Source organism: Gorilla gorilla, chromosome 3 (assembly GCF_029281585.2).
Source record: "Gorilla gorilla gorilla isolate KB3781 chromosome 3, NHGRI_mGorGor1-v2.1_pri, whole genome shotgun sequence".
In the NCBI taxonomy this organism is placed as follows: Eukaryota; Metazoa; Chordata; class Mammalia; order Primates; family Hominidae; genus Gorilla; species Gorilla gorilla.
In genome coordinates this window covers 163,412,621-163,438,733 of record NC_073227.2, presented here as the reverse complement: position 1 = coordinate 163,438,733, position 26,113 = coordinate 163,412,621, and the positions used below count along the sequence as shown (strand labels likewise).

General features: G+C 37.2%; 1 protein-coding gene across 3 annotated transcripts in view; it reads left to right on the top strand.

Moving 5' to 3' along the window:
- INPP4B (inositol polyphosphate-4-phosphatase type II B) overlaps positions 1-26,113 on the top strand; it is an 809,117-nt gene that overhangs the window by 186,075 nt on the left and 596,929 nt on the right. The gene's annotated exons all lie outside the window — the stretch shown is intronic.

Below are 26,113 nucleotides of genomic sequence, written 5' to 3'. Positions count from 1 at the left end.
TGCTGTTAAGCAAGGCATGACTACATAAGGATTTTGGTTGAAAAAAGCAAAATTTAATTTCTTACTTTAGACATCTTGTTTTCTGTTTTCTGTATTTTCTTGTAAATTTCTGTGCTCTTGGAATTCTGTTTTTTATATTTTATTAATTGAAATATATCTCATTTCTATTGATGCTTTCCTTTAAATTAAAACAAATTCTTAAAACTTAATGTTTATAAGTATTATAAACTGATTATTTTACTGTTATCTTTAGTCTTCAGTATTTGTTATTATTTGTTGTTAGTCTTCGTGTTTCTGAATGGAAGTGACGTAAACCTGATTTTGGCATTCTAATGTGTTAGAAATGATCTAGTATCTCACCTTTGGCTTTTGAATTGTCCCATTTATATATTATGCAGTGCCAGGTATTGGATGGCAACGACCTGTTCTAGGCACAGAAGAGACAGCCCAGACTTGGGTGATACCTTGGTGGAGTATTAGACACAAGGTTGAAAAGGGACCTGGCCTTAGCGGGGAGAAGAGATGGCAAAGAGAACCAGGGGCCAGCAAGCCAGGTAAATAGCTTGGGTTGGGCATAGGAACATCTTGGCAGTGTGGGACATGGCTTAGCCTGCTACCATCAAAGTCCTGGCATGGCTGGCATGTATGTTGGTGAGTAGGAAAAATCTATAAGATGCCTCTCATACTCTTCCTAATTGGGCCCAAACTGAAGCTGTTAAGTGGGCCAGGTAGATCCCTCAAATAGATAATTAGAGTCTTCAGGCCAGAGAGTTAAGTGCATGGCATTCCTCAGATGAAATCGAGTTCATGAATTGCCTCAAAGAATGCAGATAACCAAGTCATTCCTCTGATACATTTCATTTCTTAGTCATCTTTTTGGAATATCTGGAAATATTTTCCCAAGGTAATTACTTCATTTAAGCAAACATTTTTTAAAAATACATCTTGAGTTTCTTTCTATAATTCATCATCTTTTAATTTTATCAGAGTGAAAATTTCCACTTACTGAAAGATTTTTCTAAATTTTCAGTACATTTGTCTGAAAATCAGAAAACTATGGTGACAGTTGCTATAGAAATTCTTAGAAATGAATCAAAACACAATTAAAATGGTCTTTCAGCTTATAAATATATTAATTTTACTTTATGAAAAATAAATGGTCTATTAAAAATATTACACATAATTACTTAGCAGCTTGGATATATTTCAAAAAATATACAGTTAAGTGACCTTTTAAAAAGACCTGCTCCTTATATTGAAGAAAACCTGTCCATTCTTATTCTCTAAACAAAGATGCATTTCTTATATTACAATGTCAACTTAGACAGTTCTTAAAGATGTCATCCATTTAATTCTTATCTCTCATTTTGTTTCTAAACTTCTATTTCTATTAATATATCTATATTAAAATGTGTAATCACAAATTACCTTGAACTTCCAAATCTAATCTTAAAGATAAATGAAATTAATTTATTATCCTTCAATATACAGACCTGTTCTCATTATTCTAATTTATTAACAATGATATTGATTTGCTTCGCTTAGTTCTTGAATGTTTTTAAAGAGATGTAACTTTTTTTCTGACGTGACCTTTTAACAGATAAACAAAATAGATATTAAACATTTCAATGAGAAAATGGAAATGGAATAACTCGCCTGACTACTTCTGATCTAGAAAAACACCCATTGTACTTCATACCTTTCTCTCACTTTCACCTCCATCTATGCTTTTAATGTCTTTCAATTTCTCAGTTGGTAAATTAAGTTTTTCCTTTATTCTGGTAATTTGTTTCAACAAGAGACCCCCAACTTATTCCAGTAACTTTTAATACTTAGGAAAAATGTGACTATTGATATTTATTAAATGTTTTGGACTAATGAGATGACTTTCAATGGTTATAGCATTTTAATTATGAGACCAGCCCATGTATTTTAAGATTATAACTATTTCTCAAACCTTTCCATATCTCACGGGTGGGGGTGGGGTTGCATGGATGCCTTATCATAAGCCGAATGCTAAGGTGAAGCTGTGGAATTGAGTCCTCCTCCAACAAAGGAGAGGAAAGGATGTCTTGTGAGACACCCAGATGAGTGTTGGCTATAGTTATGCTTGCTAAGATTTGGGTGCATGGTGCTTGGCTTTGGTTAGCTCCCTTGGCTTTACTTTACCAAAAGGAAACCTCCGAGTGATGGGCATCCTATTTATTCCCATCACCTGGCAGGATTTGAAGGATAATTACTCAGAACTAGAATATTTATCAGGATTTCTACATCACCCATCCCTCATGTTGTTTCTGAGCTGCAGCTAGAGATTGCTGGTTGGTTCATAGGAACAAGCAGGGTTAGTTTCAAATGTAGGCAAAAAATTAAAAACAACTAATGAGTTTAGAATTTAGTGACAAATATATAAGTTTTGAAACATAATTTCTCTCTCTCCAGTCCTCATTTTTTTTTTTTTTGAGACAGAGTCTCACTCTGTCACCCAGGTTGGAGTGCAGTGGCGTGATCTTGGCTCACTGCAAGCTCCACCTCCCGGGTTCATGCCATTCTTCTGCCTCAGCATCCAGAGTAGCTGGGACTACAGGCATCTGCCACCACACCCGGCTAATTTTTTTTTTTTTTTGTATTTTTAGTAGAGACGGGGTTTCACCGTGTTAGCCAGGATGGTCTCAATCTCCTGACCTGGTGATCTGCCCGCCTCTGCCTCCCAAAGTGCTGGGATTACAGGGGTGAACCTCCGTGCCCAGCCCAGTCCTCATTTTTGTTAAAAAAAAATTATAGGACTGAATGGTTTGCAAAATAGAATTTAGTCTTAAACTTGGTCTGATTATTTGCATAAAGTGCAGCAAGAATGATTATTTCTACTTAGGCCTTTTGGGTTGGCTTTAATGGGATTTTGTTCCACAAGGAGTCTCAGATAAGAACTTTTAAAGCCAAGCCCAACCATGGGTTTGTATCTTCAAACACCTGTGAGTTGGGTGCTTCTGTCCTCTTAAGGTCAATAAACTTGGACCTCCTAGAACTGTTAGAACGTGACATTCTTTACTGACCACAGGTCAGGAACCCTGTACAGGGACTGCATCGATGAGGTATGAGACCAGTTTCCCCACTGGGCTTTTATTGGCTCTGCAAGTCAAGATTGTCTACTTAAAGGGAAGCATACCCTTCTAGTTAAAGCCTTGGTAAAATAACCAATTCTTCCAATTGCATCCTGCTGCAAAAGAAAAATGGATTCTTATTGCACTGATGCAAACAATTATAATGCCATAAGTTAAGAATGCTCACAGATAGTTTCAAAATTCTGGAGGAACCAGGCAGAGAGAAACAAACATGCTCCATATCTTGATCACAGGATTATACCTTGCTCAATTCTTAAAGGCTGTAAATCATTCAAAATAAGTTTCCTTGACTATGAAAAACAGAACAAGGATCAGCAATATTTCAACCAGAAGTCAAAAAGGTTGCTTTAGTTTTCTGAGTTTAGTCCATTTAGTTAGCCCTTGTTTTGCTTGATATTTGTGAACATTTCAGCTCTTCATGAGTCCTGTACATTTTCCTGTATTCCAATGTTACAATATCCAAAGTTATCAGAAGCCTGTATTTAAGAGCACCTATTACAGTTTTATAGCTTATTATAAACCATTTTTTGAAAAGGATTAAAGCAAGACAACAATTGTCTGTGAAGAGCAAAATGTTCAGTGAGTTACAGTTAGAAACACAATTGACAAATTTGGTTATCTTCATGGTTTACAATAACTTGACATAACCTTAATTATGATTGATAGCATATCGTTAGACATCAGGATTTTAGAAATCCCATGCAATTTTGGAACATATGTGAACATTATTTTCTAAGAAGATTGAATAACATTTTGGCAATCCTATGTGCCTAAACATGTCAAATGATCCTATTTACCTCTCTTTTTTGGACACTTCAGGGGCCTTCCGAAGTAATTGAAAAGCCCGGTGTCAAAAAAGACAATTTTGAAACTTAAATTTGATTTTCAGAAGCCGTTAAATATCTTCCAGGTTTAAAACACTTGATATTATGAAATAGAATTCCAGATTACCATGTCATTTATTTTTCCAAAATGATGACTCAGAAATTTTAAAGCAGCAAAAGCATTTTATAACCTATTTAGTCAATATGTTTACACAAAGAACCTCTTCTGAAAGATTAATTTCCACAGTTCTTTCACCACTTCTTTGAACCTTCAGCTTTTTCCTAATTTAACTCAAAACAATTCTTTAACCCTAGGCAAAAGTTTACATTTCCAAGCCTTCTTATAACCTTTTACTAAAAAACACATTTTACTGTTCTTACACACCCTGCATGTAAATCTATTTCTAGTAGTTTCAATTAACTCCTGGAAATTTTTAACTTTAAGATAAAACTTGGTAAGTTGCTTTGTGTGCTAAGTGCAGCCAAGGTTTGCATTCTTAGTTAAGGGCGTGATTAGTTCCATATGTCCACACCTTACCAGTTGTGAAGCTGACAAGTCAAATAGATCTCAAAACCCAAAAAGCAGTTTGTAACCTCAAAACACTTAACAAACCTTGCATCTGACCTGAATTTTACCAGTGGTCTTTAGGGCTGTTTATATTTCTTAAAGATTAAAGTCATGTGAACTGAAGGATACCACAGCTTTTATCTTCCCTCTAAAAAATGTTAGATCCAAGCACTTGTTTTTCTTTAGGCCAAATTAATTAGAGCTCTTTTTACAGATATCACACACAGTACACACACAGGCAGAGGACCACCCAGTCACTGGGTGCAGCCCTTTAAGAGACAGGGCTAGGAAAACATGCAGATGTCTAATCTGAGAGGGCTCATCCCTTCAGACAGGATTGTGAAACAAAGCCTTGCCAAGTGGCTACTGGCCATGCCCCCAGGATGTAAAGCAAGATGGAGGCTTGCAACACAAACCATACAGACGTGTAAAGCACACCAGATTGGCCACAGCCAAAGACTAGTCCCACAAATCCTTTTCCACAACCAAAACTTTACAGAGAGTACAAACAGTGATAGTTGGGGGGCCTAACCCAGTAAAAACATCTTCTAAAAGGAAAAAAAAAAATCTTTAAGGGCTAACTTGTTGATGAGGTAGAGAAGGAGAAAGAACAAAAAAGCAGTTTAAAAATTCCTGGGGAAGAACCTCTTATTCTTGTGCAAATGGTTCCTCCACCAGGGAGACAAGTTTAAGCTTAATTGCTGTCCAATAGAGTTACACCCCTTGGCCAAGGAAGGGGAAGACTGCCACAACGGGAAGTGGTTAGGACCAGCCAGCCAGCTGTGCGGGATCCTTAGGCCATGCATCCCAGCCCCAGCAAGGCAGGGACCTGCTGCTCAGCAGTGAGTCCCGAAAAAGGAAGGAAAAGGCCATGAAAAGGCCCAGGAGCCACAGGGGGTAGGGGCATGGTTTTCCCCACTGTCAGAAGTCCCAGGATGAAAAGGCTTAGAAGCAACAGTGAGAGGTTTTGTGTCTCCACTTCATTCACCACTTCTCGAGCCCCATGTTGGGCGCCAAAAATGATGCAGGACTTTCCTTAGTTCAGCTAGAGACGGGATTCTTATCTGTTTCACAGCTATGAAAATTTAGGCTCACAGACAGTTTAAAGGGTGAGCAAAACAGGGTTCTATTGGGTGAGAATGGAGAAAAGTGGGCAAACTGGCCAGAGTCTCTCCACTAGAGCACTTCCCACCTGGTGATCAAATCCCAGGTCCACACAGGAAGCGGAGGGGCCAGGCTCCTCCCTGCTGCAAATGGTGTGAAGTTCTTGAGGCTCTACTCCAGTGTGCAGGCTGGTTGGTGTTTCTCCAGGGACCACCTCCCACCTGGCTGTCTCACTACAAGTATGATTTAGTATTGCCTTTAATATTCAGTATTTATTTTACCTGTATGTTGTATTTCAGAATTAATGATTAATCCAGTATACAGATGTCATTACGTCACTGTCAATATTTAAGGAATGGTATTAGTCATCTAACTAGCAGTAGGTCTGCTTTTGAAAACCAACAAAAATGCAAGAGGCTTTTGAGAGTGCAAGTAAAAATAGAAAATAAATTAGAGTAGTTGGACTTTAAAAGGAATAATGTACTTTAAATGGACTTTAAAAGAAATAATGTACACAAATCAAAATAACCAAGTAAAATTATTAGGAATAAGTTTGTAATCTACAGTATGTTGCCACAGATTCCAATTTTTTTATACTCAGATAATTGTGCCATTCATTAGCTTTAAAGAATGCTTTTAACACTTGTTACTTAATCATAGACTCATGCTCGTTAATTATAGAAAATGTAAGGTGCAGGGTTTTTTAAAAAATATAATTCATTCAGGTGCTTGAAAGCACTTAACATACAGGTTGTACAAATTAGCTGCACTTCACAGATAATTTTGGAGGCAAATATTATAAATGAGCATATGGATGATCCTTTTACTTAGACTTGGGCCAAGTCTGAAAGAGTTTGGTTCATTGAAATAATGGTATGCTCCATAACACAAAGAGGACTCACTGAAGATGGAAAATTTTAATCTACTATTCCCTGTAAATGAAAGCTTAGAAAATAAAATGACAAGAATTGAACAAGTGTGAAGATAATGGAGCTCACCTACTGGAGCTGGACCACCAGGTGAGATGATTTTCATAAGCATCATTCTAACCAGGAAAATTGATGCTATACAGCAATAATAAAATGATATCTAGGAAGGTTTTCTATTGTTGTTTTTTGAAGAACGTTAACTACTGAAACTATGCTTTCATGCAATGAATTAGAAGACAGAAACTCTGAATTCTAGATCAGATTTGTAACTTTTTATCTTACTGTTGCTGTGAGAATTGAGCAAGATAATGTATCTGAAGGTGACTGTTGCATATACTAGATTCAGGAATCCTTTCAATTAAGTGCTTTCTCTTTTTGGGAGCTATATAAAATCTTATCTCCCATGGGTGCACAGGGAGTGATCCTCTGTGTATTGGACTGGCTTGGGTATTTGTGTCACTTTGTGCTTTGGAACATTATTTTGAAGACAGGGTCTGTACCTTATTTACTATTTTAACCACCTCATTGCTGAACACAGTTCTCAAATATCCTTAAAATTATTTACTGACTTTAATTGAATAATTGAGTTTCAAATTAAAATGGAACTTTGGTCTGACTTTGTTGTCTCCTTGTCTCCTTTGTAATGTTAGATGGAAGAAGCTATTCAGGGAAGGAGTGACTTCCAGCTTTGAAACAAGAACTTTAGAAACTTCAGAAGTATATGGAAAAGGAAACAAGAAAAATGTAATCAAGCAAGCCTCTTGAAATGATACAATAATATCATAGCAGAATTAGATCCACAGAATTTATACAATTAAATCCATAGAGTTTGTAACTATCCTTAAGATCAATTTATTATCACTATGTCTGCAAGGAAGTCTGAAGAGCAGAGGAAAGTGACCAATGCCCTTTATGGTCTCAGTTCTCTAACTCATTTTATGTTTTTTCTTTTTTTTTATTATACTTTAAGTTCTAGGGTACAAGTGCACAATGTGCAGTTTTCATACATAGGTATACATGTGCCATGTTGGTTTGCTGCACCCATCAACTCGTCATTTACATTAGGTATTTCTCCTAATTCTATCCCTTCCCGAGCCCCCTACCCACTAACAGGCCCTGATGTGTGATGTTTCCCTCCCTGTGTCTTAAGTGTTCTCATTGTTCAATTCCCACCTATGAGTGAGAACATGTGGTGTTTGGTTTTCTTTCTTTGTGACAGTTTGCTGAGAATGATGGTTTCCAGCTTCATCCGTGTCCCTACAAAGGACATGAACTCATCATTTTTTATGGCTGCATAGTATTCCATGGTGTATATGTGCCACATTTTCTTAATCCAGTCTATCATTGTTGGACATTTGGGTTGGTTCCAAGTCTTTGCTATTGTGAATAGTACCACAGTAAACATATGTGTGCATGTGTCTTTATAGTAGCATGATTTATAATCCTTTGGGTATATACCCAGGAATGCGATCGCTGGGTCAAATGGTATTTCTAGTTCTAGATCGTTGAGGAATCGCCACACTGTCTTCCACAATGGTTGAACTAATTTACACTCCCACCAATAGTGTAAAAGCATTCCTATTTCTCCACATCCTTTCCAGCACCTGTTGTTTCCTGACATTTTAATGATTGGCATTTTAATTGGTATGAGATGGTATCTCACTGTGGTTTTGATTTGCATTTCTCTGGTGACCAGTGATGATGAGCATTTTTTCATGTGTCTGTTGGCTGCATGAATGTCTTCTTTTTTGAAGTGTCTGTTCATATCCTTTGCCCACTTTTTTGATGGGGTTGTTTTTTTCCTGTAAATTTGTTGGAGTTCATTGTAGATTCTGGATATTAGCCGTTTGTCAGATGGGTAGATTGCAAAAATTTTCTCCCATTCAGTAGGTTGTCTGTTCACTCTGATGGTACTTTATTTTGCCGTGCAGAAGCTCTTTAGTTTAATTAGATCCCATTTGTCAATTTTGGCTTTTGTTGCCATTCCTGTTGGTGTCTTAGTCATGAAGTCCTTGCCCATGCCTATGTCCTGAATGGTATTGCCTAGGTTTTCTTCTATGGTTTTTATGGCTTTAGGTGTAACGTTTAAGTCTTTAATCCATCTCAAATTCAGTTTTGTATAAGGTGTAAGGAAGGGATCCAGTTTCAGCTTTCTGCATATGGCTAGCCAGTTTTCCCAGCACCATTTATTAATAGGGGATCCTTTCCCCATTTCCTGTTTTTGTCAGGTTTGTCAAAGATCAGATGGTTGTAGATGTGTGGTGTTATTTCTGAGGACTCTGTTCTATTCCATTGGTCTATAAATCTGTTTTGGTACCAGTACCATGCTGTTTTGGTTACTGTAGCCTTGTAGTATAGTTTGAAGTCAGGTAACATGATGCCTCCAGCTTTGTACCTTTTGCTTAGGATTGTCTTGGCAATGCAGGCTCTTTTTTGGTTCCATATGAACTTTAAAATAGTTTTTTCCAATTCTGTGAAGAAAGTCATTGGTAGCTTGATGGGGATGGCATTGAATCTATAAATTACCTCGGGCAGTATGGCTATTTTCACAATATTGATTCTTTCTATCCATGAGCATGGAATGTTCTTCCATTTGTTTGTGTCCTCTTTTATTTCGTTGAGCAGTGGTTTGCAGTTCTTCTTCAAGAGGTCCTTCACATCCCTTATAAGTTGTATTCCTAGGTATTTTATTTTCTTTGTAGCAATTGTGAATGGGAGTTCACTCATGATTTGTCTGTTTGTTATTGGTGTTTAGGAATGTTTGTGATTTTTGCAGATTGATTTTGTATCCTGAGACTTGGCTGAAGTTGCTGATCAGCTTAAGGAGATTTTGGGCTGAGATGATGGGTTTTTCTAAATATACAATCATGTCCTCTGCAAACAGGGACAATTTGACTTCCTCTTTTCCTAATTTAATACCCAAATTTCTTTCTCTTGCCTGATTGCCCTGGCCAGAACTTCTAACGCTATGTTGAATAGGAGTGGTGAGAGAGGGCATTCTTGTCTCGTGCTGGTTTTCAAAGGGAATGCTTCCAGTTTTTGCCAATTGAGTATGATATTGGCTATGGGTTTTTCATAAATAGCTCTTATTATTTTTTGATACATTCCATCAATACCTAGTTTATTGAGAGTTTTTAGCATGAAGGGCTGTCGAATTTTGTCGAAGGCCTTTTCTGCATCTATTGAGATTATCATGTGGCTTTTGCCATTGGTTCTGTTTATGTGATGGAGTACGTTTATTGATTTGTGTATGTCGAACCAGCCTAGGATACCAGGGATGAAGCTGACCTGATAGTGGTGGATAAGCCTTTTGATGTGCTGCTGGATCGAGTTTGCCAGTATTTTATTGAGGATTTTTGCATCGATGTTCATCAGCGGTATTGGTCTAAAATTCTGTTTTTTTTGTTGTGTCTCTGCCAGGCTTTAGTATCAGGATGATGCTGGCTGCATAAAATGAATTAGAGAGGATTCCTTGTTTTTCTGTTGATTAGAATAGTTACAGAAGGAATGGTACCAGCTCCTCTATGTACATCTCATAGATTTCAGCTGTGAATCTACCAGGTGCTGGACTTTTGTTTGGTTGGTAGGCTGTTAATTATTGCCTTAATTTCATAGTCTGTGATTGGTCTATTCAGAGATTCAATTTCTTCCTGATTTAGTCTTGGGAGGGTGTATGTGTCCAGGAACTTATCCATTTCTTCTAGATTTTCTAGTTTATTTGCGTAGAAATGTTTACAGTATTCTCTGATGGTAGTTTGTATTACTGTGGGATCGGTGGTGATATCCCCTTTATCAGTTTTTATTGCATCTATTTGATTCTTCTCACTTTTCTTCTTTATTATTCTTGCTAGTGGTCTATCAATTTTGTTGATATTTTCAAAAATCCAGCTCCTGGATTCATTTTTTTTTGAAGAATTTTTTGTGTCTCTATCTCTTTCAGTTCTGCTCTCATCTTAGTTATCTCTTGCCTTCCACTAGCTTTTGAATTTGTTTGCTCTTGCTTCTCTAGTTCTTTTAATTTTGATGTTAGCTGTCAATTTTAGATCTTTCCTTCTTTCTCTTGCAGGCATTTTAGTGCTATAAATTTTCCTCTAAACATGGCTTTAGCTGTGTCCCAGAGATTCTGGTACATTGTCTCTTTGTTCTCATTGATTTCAAATAACTTTTTTATTTCTTCCTTAATTTTGTTATTTACCCAGTAGTCATTTAGGAGCAGGATGTTCAGTTTCTAGGTAGTTGCACAATTTTGAGTGAGATTCTTAATCCTGAGTTCTGATTTGATTGCACTCTGTTCTGAGAGACTGTTTGTTATGATTTCTGTTCATTTGCATTTGCCAAGGAGTGCTTTACTTCCAATTATGTGGTCAATTTTAGAAGAAGTGTGATGTGGTGCTGAGAAGAATGCATATTCTGTTGATTTGGGCCGGAGAGTTCTGTAGATGTCTATTAGGTCCGCTTGATCCAGAGCTGTGTTCAAGTCCTGGATATCCTTGTTAACCTTCTGTCTCGTTGATCTGTCTAATATTGACAGTGGGGTGTTAAAATCTCCCGTTATTATTGTGTGGGTGTCTAAGTCTCTTTGTAGGTCTCTAAGGACTTGCTTTATGAATCTGGGTGCTCCTGTGTTGGGTGCATACATATTTAGGATAGTTAGCTCTTCTTGTTGAATTGATCCCTTTAGCGTTGTGTAATGGCCTTCTTTGTCTCTTTTGATCTTTGTTGGTTTAAAGTCTATTTCATCAGAGACTAGGATTGCAACCCCTGCTTTTTTTTTTTTTTTTTTTTGCTTTCCATTTGAAGGTAGATCTTCCTTTATCCCTTTATTTTGAGCGTATGTGTGTCTCTGTACCTGAGATGGGTCTCCTGAATACAGCACACTGATGGGTCTTGACTTTTTATCCAATTTGCCAGTCTGTGTCTTTTAATCAGGGCATTTAACCCATTTACATTTAAGGTTAATATTGTTATGTGTGAGTTTGATCCTGTCATTATGATGTTAGCTGGTTATTTTGCCCATTAATTGATGCAGTTTCTTCATAGCATCAATGATCTTTACAATTTGGCATGTTTTTGCAGTGGCTGGTACCAATTGTTTCTTTCCATGTTTAGTGCTTCCTTCAGGAGCTCTTGCAAGGCAGGCCTGGTGGTGACAGAATCTCTCAGCATTTGCTTGTCTGTAAAGGATTTTATTTCTCCTTCTCTTATGAAGCTTAGTTTGGCTGGATGTGAAATTCTGGGTTGAAAATTATTTTCTTTAAGAATGTTGAATATTAGCCCCCACTCTATTCTGGCTTGTAGGGTTTCTCCTGAGAGATCCACTGTTTGTCTGATGGGCTTCCCTTTGTGGGTAACCCAACCTTTCTCTCTGGCTGCCCTTAACATTTTTTCCTTCATTTCAACCTTGGTGAATCTGACAATTATGTGTCTTGAGGTTGCTCTCCTCGAGGAGTATCTTTGTGGTGTTCTCTGTATTTCCTGAATTTGAATGTTGGCCTGCTTTGCTAGGTTGGGGAAGTTGTCCTGGATAATATCCTGAAGAGCGTTTTTCAACTTGGATCCATTCTCCCCATCACTTTCAGGTATATCTATTAAACATAGATTTGGTCTTTTCACATAGTCCTGTATTTCTTGGAGGGTTTTGTTCATTTCTTTTTACTCTTTTCTTCTCTAACCTCTTCTTCTCACTTCATTTCATTAATTTGATCTTCAATCACTGATACTCTTTCTTCCACTTGATGAAATCAGGTATTGAAGCTTATGTATGCATCACGAAGTTCTTGTGCCATGGTTTTTAGCTCCATTTAAGGTCTTCTCTACACTGTTTATCCTGGTTAGCCTTTCATCTAACCTTTTATCAAGGTTTTTAGCTTACTTGCAATGGGTTTGGACATGCTTCTTTAGCTCGGAGAAGTTTGTTATTACCCACCTTCTGAAGCCTACTTCTGTCAACTTGTCAAAGTCTTTCTCTGTCCAGCTTTGTTCCATTGCTGGCAAGGAGCTGAGATCCTTTGAAGGAGAAGAGGCACTCTGGTTTTTAGAACTTTCAGCTTTTCTGCTCTAGTTTCTCCCCATCTTTGTGGTTTTATCTACCTTTGGTCTTTGATGTTGGTGACCTACAGGTGGGGTTTTGGTGTAGATGTCATTTTTGTTGATGTTGGTACTATTCCTTTCTGTTTGTTAGTTTTCCTTCTAACAGTCAGGTCCCTCAGCTGCAGGTCTGTTGGAGTTTGCTAGAGGTCCGCTCCAGACCCTGTTTGCCTGGGTATCACCAGCAGAGGCTGCAGAACAGCAACTATTGCAGAACAGCAAATATTGCTGCCTGATCCTCCCTCTGGAAGCTTTGTCCCAGAGGTGCAGCCACCTATATGAGGTGTCTGTCGGCCTCTACTGGGAGGTGTCTCCCAATTTGGCTACACAGGTGTCAGGAACCCACTTGAGGAGGCATTCTGTCTGTTCTGAGAGCTCAACCACCATGCTGGGAGAACTACAGCTGTCTTCAGAGCTGTCAGACAGGGACGTTGCTGCCTTTTGTTCAACTATGAACAAAAAGGAGCTGTCTGCTGCCTTTTGTTCAGCTATGTCCTGCCCAAAGAGGTGGATTCTATAGAGGCAGTAGTCCATGCCGAGCTGTGGTGGGCTCTGCCCAGTTTGAGCTTCCTGGCCACTTTGTTTACCTACTCAAGCCTCAGCAATTGCGGACACCCCTGCCCCAACCAGGCTGCTGCCTTGCAGTTTGATCTCATATTTTGCTGCACTGGCAGTGAGTAAGGTTTCATGGGTGTGGGACCCACTGAGCCAGGCATGGGAGAGAATCTCCTTGTCTGCTTGTTGCTAAGACCTTGGTAACAGCACAATATTCATGCAGGAGTGTCCTGTTTTTCCAGGTACAGTCTGTCACAGCTTCCCTTGGGTAGGAAAGGGAAATCCCTGGACCTTTGTGCTTCCTGGGTGAGGCAATACCCCACCCTGCTTTGGCTCACCCTCCATGGGCTGCATCCACTGTCCAACCAGTCCCAGTGAGATAAACCAGGTACCTCAGTTGGAAATGCAGAAATCACCCATCTTCTGCATCGATCATGCTGGGAGCTGAAGACCAGAGCTGTTCCTATATGGCCATCTTGGAACCCACTTTCGTGTTTTTCTGCTAACCTATGCCAGTGTAGTTTCATAGCCTTGCAGTGGAGGCAAATGTTACTTAGGGAAACTAACCCAGGAAATACTTCTTTGTGGAGGAGATGGTGAAGAGAAGCAGTGAGTTCCTTTCTAAGAAATTAATTTTAACTCGTTTCAGATTTTGTGTCATTTGGAAGTTTAGAGTTGAACTCGGATTGAATGGTGGAGGAAAAGAGAAAGAGAACGAAAGGGAGAAGGAAATGTGCATGTACACAGTCAATCAACTGATAGTCACTTACTACAAATGGTGGAAAACAACGGTAGAACAAAAGAAAGTAACCTTCATTAGCATCTGCTTTGGGCAAAGCCCTGAGCATGGTGCTTTATATCTGCAGTCTTACTTGATTCTTACATTAATCCATCATGGGAGATATCATTACCTCCAAATTGCCTGTAAGAAAACTGGTGAAGTAATTTGCTTCAGCTGACTATGCTGATAAGGGAAAGAGGGGATTAGAATTCAGATCCGTTTCAATGTTCATGCCCTTTTAGCTGCACTGTGCTCCCTCTCTCTAGCTAGGTATTTTTGAATTTACTGGTCTCACACATGGTTATCAGCAAGCAGGGAAGAAAGAAAACACCTCTGGGGACACTGTCTATTTCTCCACACACAATTGGGTAGGTGTTAGGCACCATTGTGAAGCAGGTGAGCATTGTCTTCCATCCCCTCAAGTTATCATTGATGGCCTTTTCACTCTTTGTTGGCATACTTTTTCTTTCATGCCCTCTTTCTATCTTCTTGTACCAATAAAAATAGGAAAGGGTTGGTGTCAGGCATTATATGCGCAGGTTTCAATCCTTGCATTAACTGAATTTCATTTCCAAATTATTATTTTTAAAGTAATACATGTGCTTAGTTAAAATTTACCTGAAGATACAACAACAATGAAAAAAAACCAGCAGGCCCTGCTCTACCCTTCCTGGACCCTGATTCTCATGTTTCTGAGGGAAATATGGTCAACTGCTTCAGCCATTTATTTTGGTATTTTCTTCTTTTTTCCTTAGTAACAGGCCTACACAGCTGCATCTTTATTTATGCTCTTAATTTTAAGCATTATCTATTAACTTCTCTTTATGGAAGGTGATCCTTATTTAGGCCCAAGATTTTCCCCTATACAAAACTTTTTTATCCACCAGTAAAGTTATAGTTACAGTCCTCAGTGAAATCATTGTATTGTGTTTACAGTTTAACATGTTGCTCACAGCTGAGCCACCTAGTATGTTAAAATTTCATTCCTTTTTGTGTAAATCTTTCTATTTTCCTTGGTGTTAATAACTGCTGTGTTTGGTTTGCTTAGTTTTGTATGGTCCAAACTTCTCAAGAGCACCCTTGCTCCTTAGAGAGGGCCTTCCTGGAGCACTCTGTCCTGGTTTCAATCTAGATTGGTTACTTTCTACACCTGAAGTCCAGTGGTCCTGCAATTTCCTCTCCCTGAGAGATTTCTTTGCACTTTTCTTTGTTGCAATTCCTGTTACCTGAACCTGTCATGTTCTGCATTTTTTGGTTTATGCTTTCATTGGTGAAACACATTCTCCATTATTTTTTAATAAATGGATACTTAGGAAGTAAAGCCTTTGAATTCTGGCATGTCTGAAAGTGTCAACATTCTGTCCTCATAATCAACTGTCAGTGTGGCTAGGACTAAAACATTTCTTCACAGAGTTTTGAAAGTATCACTTCATGGCATTGGAAGGTGTTTCTTCTAACATTTCAATATTGCTATAAAGAAATCTGATACTGTGCTGATTTTGGATCTTTTGCCTGTAATCTTTTTTCTTGTTTTTCTTCTTCTTTTTTAAAAATAGGATCTTCTTTGTAGCTGATAGTCTAAAAATATTATAATGACTTACTTTGATGTAGATTTCTGTTCATTCTCTGTGTTAGGCTGTTAGTTGTGTTAGTTTCTTGTGTTGATGTTTAAAATTTTTTTAAATATCAACTTCATTGAGATATAATTTACATACAATAAAATGCACCAACATTAAAAATACCATCCAGTGGTTTTGATAAATGTATATACTCATGTAACTATGACTACAAACAAAATATAGCAAGGGTCCATCATCCACAAAGGTGCTCTTGTTCTCCTTTGCAGTCATCCTTCAGTTTACCCTGGCCACAGGATACTACTGATCAGGTTTCTGTTACTATAGAATCACTAACTGCATATTTGGGTCTCTTTCTGATTGCATAACACAGGTCTCTGTTTTTTCATTAAAGTCCCAGCCTATGAAAATGTGTTAGTCTCTCTCTTCGTAAAAAGGATCTTTCATTTTTCTTATTTCTTCCTCCTTGTCGCTGCTTAACTTCTCAAGATGAGTCAATGCTTACAGTATTAATTAGGCCAGGTTCCATTTTGGGGGGAAAAAAGAAACCAAAATGGCAGTGGCTTATAGATAGAGTTTATTTCTGCCTTATGTAACAGTGTGAACAAGAATTCAACAGCTGATATAACCGTTCCAATGGCAGGAACTCAGACTCCTTTTATCTCATTGTTTTGCCAGCCTTGACATCCGGCTTCTGCCCTGTGGGCTAAAAATATCTCTCTAGCTCAACTCCTCATGGCTGTTTTTCTAAAAGTGGGAAGGGGAGAAGAGGATGTGGATAGCACAGAAGTTGCAAACATCACATTCTATTGGCCAAAATTTAGACACATGGCCACACATAACTGCAAGGAAGAGTGAGAAATATAGACTTATTAGGAAAGCCACATATCCAGCTAAATTTAGGGGTTTTATACTAAAAGAAAAAGGAAGAATGGATATTTGGAAACAAATTAATGCCTCCACTGCCTTGATTTCTGCTCAGTTTTTTTCTGACTTCTGCTTCTACTGTTGTACTGACATTATCCATCCTAAGAGAACCTCTACATCCTAGTGGTCAAATCATATGACTGCTTTTCAGTTGATAGAGCATTTCTTTTATTAAAATTTTGTCCAATTCTATTGATTATAAATTTTCTGAAACTCATTATCATCATTTACAAATGTCCTTACTTTGTGTATTGTTTAAATTTTGAGACAGAATTTAAAATTAACAAATGAGTCTTATTATTTAATACCTCTGTATATTTTTGTTTGTTGATGACTAGTAGCATACACTGTCAACAAAGCTTTAGATACATCTTGATATTTAGTAATTATAGAATCATCTATAACAGATCTTAACATGTACTTTTTCTTTCTCCATGGAATAAATTAGTACATAAAGCTAAGATGTTTGAGATGTTTCTCTTTGCTTTTTTTTTTTTTTTTTTGAGATGGAGTCTTGCTCTGTCACTCAGGCTGGAGTGCAGTGGCCTGATCTTGGCTCACTGCAAGCTCTTCCACCACCCAGGTTCAAGTGATTCTCCCTGCCTCTGGGATTACAGGGACATGCCAGTACACTCGGCCAATTTTTGTATTTTTTTTTTTTTTTTTAAGTAGAGATGGGGTTTTGCCATGTTGGCCAGACTGGTCTTGAACTTCTGACCTTAGGTGATCCGCCCAGCCCACCTCGGCCTCTCAAAGTGCTGGGATTACAGGCATGAGCCGCTGCACCTGTCCTCTTTGCTCTTTAAATTCATTCACAGAATGAATAAAAATTTTTCCTGGAACTGAATGTTCTGTCACTGAAGTTAACTAAAGCTAGTTGACAATAATACCATTTTAATCACCAAAGTTTGGCAAAATAAAAAAATCCTGTCTTAAAGTTTTAGTAATCTAAGCAGAAGCCATTATCCCCTGATATAACTTCATATCTCTTTCTGGCTCATAATTTGAAAGATCTTGAGATAATCAGACTACAGTGATCCTGACAGGATAAGTAGAAACAGGTCTTCTTTCCTCCTTCTCGCCCTCCTCCTCCTCCTCCTGCTTTTCCTCCTCCTCCTCCTCCTCCTTCTCCTCTTCCCCCACTCCTCCTCCTCCTGACCCCCTTCCTTCTCTTTCTCCTCCTTCTCCTTCTTATTTTATTTTATTTTATTTTTTTTGAGACAGTCTCACTCTGTCACCTATGCTGCTGGAGTGCAGTGGTGTCGTCACAGCTCACTATAGCCTCCAACCCTTGGACTTAAGTAATATTCCTGCTTGTCTCCCAAGTAGCTAGGACTATAGGCACCTGCCACCACACCTGGCTAATTTTTTTAGTTTTTGTAGAAATGGGATCACGCAATGTTGCCCAGGCTAGTCTGGAACTCCTGGCCTCAAATGATCCTCCTGCCTCAGCCTCCCAAAGCACTGGGATTACAGGCACGAGCCACTGCACCCAGCTCCAGATATTCTTATGCGGGGAGTTGATGTAGCTTTCCACTATTGTTTCGGTTTTCTTGATCATGCTCTGTTCTGGTGTGATTCCGAATGGAAAAATGCCATTCAGCACCATACTTACTATTTAATAATTTGTTGCTTTAAGCTTTTAAAATTGTATGAAATCCTCACTTAAACCTGTGCCCAATTAGCTATTAAATATTTTCATGGTAAGCTTTGAAGAAGATACAGGCAAATATGGCTGAGCTGGTTATATTCCAAACAGTGAAGTGAGATGAACACTGAACAAGGAGCTGTTACAGAGTTATCTTTTTCAAAAAAAAGTTGAAATATAGAAAAATATAGAAAAATTCATAAAACAAAAAGCTTTCTCCTCAATGATTTATCAAAGTGAACACCCCTGCAACCATCATCAGGTCAAGATTGCCAGCGCATTAGAGGCTTGCTTTCACCTCCATTGAATTGCTCCCCTCCTTAAATGTAATCATTACCATTACTTTGTTTTATTCACATCTTTTGTTTTTCTTTATAGTTTTACTGGATATGTATCCCTAAATCACTTTATGCAGCACTTTCTGTTTTTATCTTCCCTGTATATAAATATTATAAAGCATACACTATTCTTGTCTATCTTGTTTTTTTCCACAGTTTTTACAATATTCATCATGTTGTTGTGAGAAGTAGTTTTTAAAATTTTTGGCCCTGTTTGCAGATGGCATGATTGTATATATAGAAAACCCCATCATCTCAGCCCAAAATCTCCTTAAGCTGATAAGTAACTTCAGCAAAGTCTCAGGATACAAAATCAATGTACAAAAATCACAAGCATTCTTATATACCAATAACAGACAAAGAGAGAGTCAAATCGTGAGTGAGCTCCCATTCACAATTGCTTCAAAGAGAATAAAATACCTAGGAATCCAACTTACAAGGGATGTGAAGGACCTCTTCAAGGAGAACTACAAACCACTGCTCCATGAAATAAAAGAGGACACAAACAAATGGAAGAACATTCCATGCTCATGGATAGGAAGAATCAATATTGTGAAAATGGCCATACTGCCCAAGGTAATTTATAGATTCAATGCCATCCCCATCAAGCTACCCATAACTTTCTTCACAGAATTGGAAAAAACTACTTTAAAGTTCATATGGAACCAAAAAAAGAGCCCGCATCACCAAGTCAATCCTAAGCCAAAAGAACAAAGCTGGAGGCATCACGCTACCTGACTTCAAACTATACTACAAGGCTACAGTAACCAAAACAACATGGTACTGGTACCAAAACAGAGATATAGACCAATGGAACAGAACAGAGTCCTCAGAAATAATACCGCACATCTACAACCATCTGATCTTTGACAAACCTGACAAAAACTAGCAATGGGGAAAGGATTCCCTATTTAATAAATGGTGCTGGGAAAACTGGCTAGCCATATGTAGAAAGCTGAAACTGGATCCCTTCCTTATACCTTACACAAAAATTAATTCAAGATGGATTAAAGGCTTAAATGTTGGACCTAAAAACCATAAAAACCCTAGAAGAAAACCTAGGCAATACCATTCAGGACATGGGCATGGGCAAGGACTTCATGTCTAAAACACCAAAAGCAATGGCAACAAAAGCCAAAATTGACAAATGGGATCTAATTAAACTCAAGAGCTTCTGCACAGCAAAAGAAACTACCATTAGAGTGAACAGGCAACCTACAGAATGGGAGAAAATTTTTTCAATCTACTCATCTGACAAAGGGGTAATATCCAGAATCTACAAAGAACTCAAACAAATTTACAAGAAAAAAACAAACAATCCCATCAATAAGTGGGCAAAGGATATGAACAGACACTTCTCAAAAGAAGACATCAATGCAGCCAACAGACACAGAAAAAAATGCTTATCATCACTGGTCATCAGAGAAATGCAAATCAAACCACAGTGAGATATCATCTCACACCAGTTAGAATGGCAATCATTAAAAAGTCAGGAAACAAGAGGTGCTGGAGAGTATGTGGAGAAATAGGAACACTTTTACACTGTTGGTGGGACTGTGAACTAGTTCAACCATTGTGGAAGTCAGTGTGGTGATTCCTCATGGATCTAGAACTAGAAATACCATTTGACCCAGCCATCGCATTACTGGGTATATACCCAAAGGAATATAAATCATGCTGCTATAAAGACACATGCACACATATGTTTATTGCAGCACTACTCACAACAGCAAAGACTTGGAACCAACCCAAATGTCCAACAATGATAGACTGGATTAAGAAAATGTGGCACATATACACCATGGAATACTATGAAGCCATAAAAAATGATGAGTTCATGTCCTTTGTAGGGACATGGATGAAGCTGGAAACCATCATTCTCAGCAAACTATCACAAGGACAAAAAACCAAACACTGCATGTTCTCACTCATAGGTGGGAATTGAACAGTGAGAACACTTGGACACAGGAAGGGGAACATTACACACCAGGGCCTGTTGTGGGGTGGGGGGGAGGGGGGAAGGATAACATTATGAGATATACCTAATGTAAATGACGAGTTAATGGGTGCAGCACACCAACATGGCACATGTATATATGTAACAAACCTGCACGTTGTGCACATGTACCCTAGAACTTAAAGTATAATAAATATATATAAAATGAAAAAAATAAAATTTTTGGTGCTGTATAGCATTTTCTTGTATGAATAGACCACATTTTAGCAATCTAGTAGTTTGTTGATGAATATTTGCTGTTTCAGTTGTTTCCAGTTGTGACAATTACAGACAATGCTGCTGTAACATTCTTGTGCATGTCTCTTGGGGCTCATGTATGTGCATTTATGATGGTATTATACCTAGGAGTGCGATTATTACATCTTAGGTTATGTTTACCTGCAACGTTAGCAGATATTGCCAAACAGTTTTCCAAAGTGATACTGATTTATATTCCTATCAGCAGTAAGTCAGAGTTCTTACTACTTCACATCTTCACCCAAATTTGTGATTCAAAGCCTTTTTAAATTTTAGCCAATCTGCTGAGTGTCTAACAGTATCTCATTATAGTTTTAATTAGTGTTTCCATGATTATTAATGAGCTTGAGTACTTTTTCATATGATTATTGACAATTTGGCTATCTTTTTTTTTTTTGAAAATGCTTTTCAAAGTCCCTTGACCTTTTTTCTATTATGTTGTCTATTTTAATTGTTAGCAATTATTGGTTGTATGTGTTGCGAATGTCTTATCTAGCTTTCTGACTTGCCTCTTTACTGTCTTAATGTGAACCTTGATAAATAAAAATTTTTAATTTATCTCTAATTTCTTTATGTTTGGTGCTTTTTAAATTCTTGTAAGGAATTTTTCCCTTTGCTAAATTGTTGATGTTATATCCCTATATATTATATTTTAGGACGTTTGCTATTTTAAATTTTATATTTAGATATTTTTTATCAGTATCCAACTGTCCTAGTACAAATATTGAAAATAATCATTACCCTACAGCTCTACAGTGTCAACTTCCTCATAATTCAACTATCCATATATTAATTATTCCATTTATTCCACTTATCTATTCATTTGTGCCTTGTACCAGTACCACATAATTTTAATTACTGTAGGTTTTTAATAAGTCTTAATTTCCAATAGAGCAAGTCATCTTACCTTGTCCCTTTTTTTCAAGAGCATTTTGGTTATTTCTTTGGCATTTTCATTTATGTTTCTAAATTAGTTTGTTAGGTACCATTGGAATATCTGTTAGTGCTCTTATTAAGATTGCATTGAATTGTAGAAAATATGACATTCGGTCTAGTTTGCCTAGTACAGTCACAGTTTACACCTGTTGCCCTCGTATCCTTTCTAGGTTAGTATTCGTATGAGGTTTTTCACCTTTTCACTATTCATATTATTACTGAATTATGATAAGCTAGAAAGGGTATACCTCTACTTTGTAATTCTAGCTTCTGCATGGTCGCATCTAGAAGTAGTAGTACCATTTGTTGAAAAGATTATCTTTTCAACTAAAGTAGATGAGATACATGGGTAGTGAACAGATTTTTCACTTTTACTTATGGTTTAATTGCAAAACTGACCAGCAATGATCCACCTCTTTTTATCAATCTTTTTCTGTCACAATGCTAATAATACCTCTCATTCAAAGGCAACAAGCAGAATGCTTGTTGATGAACTGAACTCAAACACGAAGAGCTAGGAGTAGCTAACTTATTTTGATTTAGGGTCGTGGCAGAAAATTATTTAATTTTGCTGTATCTGCAAAGCCGCCTGCCTGTGCCTTTGGTTTATCTAACAAATTCTGCCTTATGAAAATATTTGTCAAAAAAAAGTGCTCTTCAAAGTGGCAGAGTCGATATAAAAATATTTGGATATAGGTATTTTAATAAACAACTCTATGCCAAAAAATGTGATAACCTAGATGAAAAGGACCAATTCCTACAAAGACACAATCTGCCAAAACTCACACAAGAAGAAATAGACAATCTGAATAAACCTATTTAATCAATAATTAACAACCCATTAAAACAGAAAGTTTTAGTACCAGATGTATTCTGCCAAACATTCAAGAAAAAAATTATATCAATTCTCTACAATCACATTCAGATGGTAGAAGCAGAGTACTTTCTAACTCATTCTATTAGGTCAGAATTACCTGAATATTAAAGCCAAAGATATTACAAAAAAAGCAACTTACAGACCAATACCTCTTATGAACACAGATGCAACAAAATACTAAGAAATCAAATCCAGTAATGTATAAAAATAATTATATACCGCACCCAAGTGGCATGATCCCAAGTATACAAGGCTAGGTCAGCATTCAAAAAACAGTCAATGTAATTCAACACTTTAGCAAGGTAGGAGAAAAATCATATGCTCATGTCATTAGATGCCAAAACAAAAAAATCTGACTAAACTCCAACACCCATTCATGATAACAACTTTCAATAAACCAAAAATATTAGGAAACATCATCACTTGATTAAGACTATCCACAAAAAAGCCTATAGGCAGCATCATACTTCATGGTGAAAACGAGAAGCTTTTCCATTAAGAATAGACAACTAGGCTGGGCACGGTGGCTCATGCCTGTAATCCCAGCACTTTGGGAGGCCAAGGTGGGTGGATCACGAGGTCAGGAGATCGAGACCATCCTGGCTAACATGGTGAAACCCCGTCTCCACTGAAAAATACAAAAAATTAGCTGGACATGGTGGCGGGCACCTGTAGCCCCAGCTACTCTTGGGAGGCTGAGGCGGGAGAATGGCGTGAACCCGGGAGGCGGAACTTGCAGTGAGCCGAGATCATGCCACTGCACTCCAGCCTGGGTGACAGAGTGAGACTCCATCTCAAAAAAAAAAAAAAAAAAAAAAAAAAAAAAAAAGAGAATAGTCAACTAAAATCAATGGAACAGTATAAAGAGCCCAGAAATAGACTAACATAGTCAACTGATCTTTGACAAGGAACAAAGGCAATACAATGGATCAAAGATAATCTTTTCAACAAATGGTACTACAATAACACAGGCAAAAAATTATTTTAGACACAGATTTTATACCATTCATGAAAATTTACTCAAAATGAACCATAGACTTAAATGTAAAATGCCAAACTATAAAATGCCTAGAAGTGAGCATGGGAGAAAACCTAGAACTTAGGTATGGTGATGATTGTTTAGATGCAGCACCAAAGGCACAATCCATGAAAGAAATAATTGGTAAGCTGGACTTTACTAAACTGAAATTTCTGCTCTGAAAGACAATGCCAAGAGAATGAGAAGACAAGCCACGGACTGGGAGAAAATATTTGCAAAAGACAAATCTGATGAAAGACTGTTATCTAAAATGTATAAAGAATTTTCAAAACTCAACAATAAAAAGACTAACAGCTTAATTTTTTTAAATGGGCGAAAGACCTAAAAATATACCTCAAGAAAGAAGATATATAGATGGCATGTAAGCATATAAAAAGATGGTCAACATCATGTCATTAGAGAACTGCAAAATTAAACAACACTGAGATACCACTACACACCTTTTTGAATGGCCCAAATCCAAAATGCTGACAACGCCAAATGTCGGTGAGCATATGGAGCAACAGGAACTCATTTGTTGCTGTTAGGAATGCAAAGTTATGCAGCCACTTTGGAAAACAGCTTGGCAGTTGGCTACAAAACTAAAGATACTCTTACCATAAGATCCAGCTATCATGCTCCTTGGTATTTACCCAAATGAATTGAAAACTTATGTTCACACAAAAACTTGCACATGAATGTTTACAGCAGCTTTATTTATAATTGCCAAAATTTGGAAGTAACCAAGATGTCCTTCAGTAAGTGAGTAGGTAAATAAACTGTGGCATATTCAGACAATGGAATACTATGCCATGCTAGAAAGAAATGAAGTATCGAGCCATGACAATACATGGAATAAATTCAAATGCATATTATTAAATGAAATAATCAAATCTAAAAGGGCTACAAACGATATGGTTTTAAATATCGGGCATTCTGGAAAAGGCAAAACTATGGAGATAATAAAAAATGAGTGATTGACAGGATTTGCAGGGTCAGGTGGGATGAATAGGCATGACATAGACAATTTTTTGCGGGGGGCAATGAAACCATTCTGTACTGTACTACAATGGTGTATATCCTCATTATACATATGTCAAAACCCATAGAATATACAACAAGAGTGAATCCTAAGGTAAACTATGGACTGGGTGATAATGATGTGTCAATGCAGGTTCATCCATTCTAACAAATGTACCATTCTGGTGCAGGATGTTGATAATGGATGAAGTTTTGTGTTTAGAAAGGGATGGTACATGGGAACTCTGTGTACTTTCTGCTCATTTTTTGCTAAAACCTAAAACTGCTTTAAAAAATAAAGTTTATTGATAAATAAAAAATAAATTTGAGAGTATGACCCATTTAGCAGAATTTGAGTGATGTACTTTAGCCATGTTTTTAGAGTATTTTAACAATTAAAATATCATCTATAGGAAGAATCATTGGAAAAGTTGTTGTCAATTGTAGCCATAAAATGAAATCCTATAATTACAAGTAATTTTATAAAAATTTAAAGATAATACCATATTCAATAAAAATAATATTTTCAGGAAATACCAGTGACATGATATTAGTAGGAGAAAGGGAGCTAATACATGGACTAAAGTATGTGAATATATAGCAAAAGAAATTCTGCTTGTATGATTTTAAGGTTTAGATAATCCATATAGAATATTTTTTTCTTACATGTATACCATTTTAGGTTATTTACATTTTTTAGGAAGAGTATGATTTTAGGAGAAAATTGACCAGGAATATTTTATAAGTCCACTAATAAACTAAAACTAATACCTCTTGGTCAATAAATCACTATTTATTTAGTGCCTTCTTTCACTGCACTAACAATAATTTGGCTACCCTATCTATGAATTGGGAAAAATTTGCAACTCAATGATATTGAGACTTTTAATTCATGAAAATAATAGTTCCTTCTATTTACTTAGGTTTTCCTTAGTTTTTCAAAATTTTTTATTTCTTCATATAGGTTTTACACATTATTTATTTTGTTTATTTCTAGGTATTTGACTTTTGTTGCATTTTAATGTAACTATTACCTTCTGTATTAGTCCATTCTCATGTTGCTATAAAGAAATACACGAGACTGGGTAATTTATAAAGAAAAGAGGTTTAATTGACTCACAGTTCTGCATTGCTGGGGAGGCCTCAGGAAACTTTCAATCATGGCAGAAGTCACCTCTTCACAGGGCAGCAGGAGGCAGAATGGGTGCCGAGTGAAAGGAGAAGCCCCTTATAAAACCATCAGATCTTGTGCGAAATCACTCACTACCACTAGGACTGCATGGGGGAAACTGCCCCCATGATGCTGTGATCTCAACAGGATCCCGCCCTTGACATGTGGGGATTATTATAATTCAAGGTGAAATTTGGGTGGGGACACATATCACTGAAAATTATTTTTATTTCTGGCATATAGAAATGCAATTATTTTTGTAGATTTTGTAGAAATCTTTCAAAACTTATTAATTTCTTTAGACTTTTATTTTAGGTTCAGGGGTACATGTGAAGGTTTGTTTTGTAGGTAAAGTCATGTCATGGGGGTTTGTTGTATAG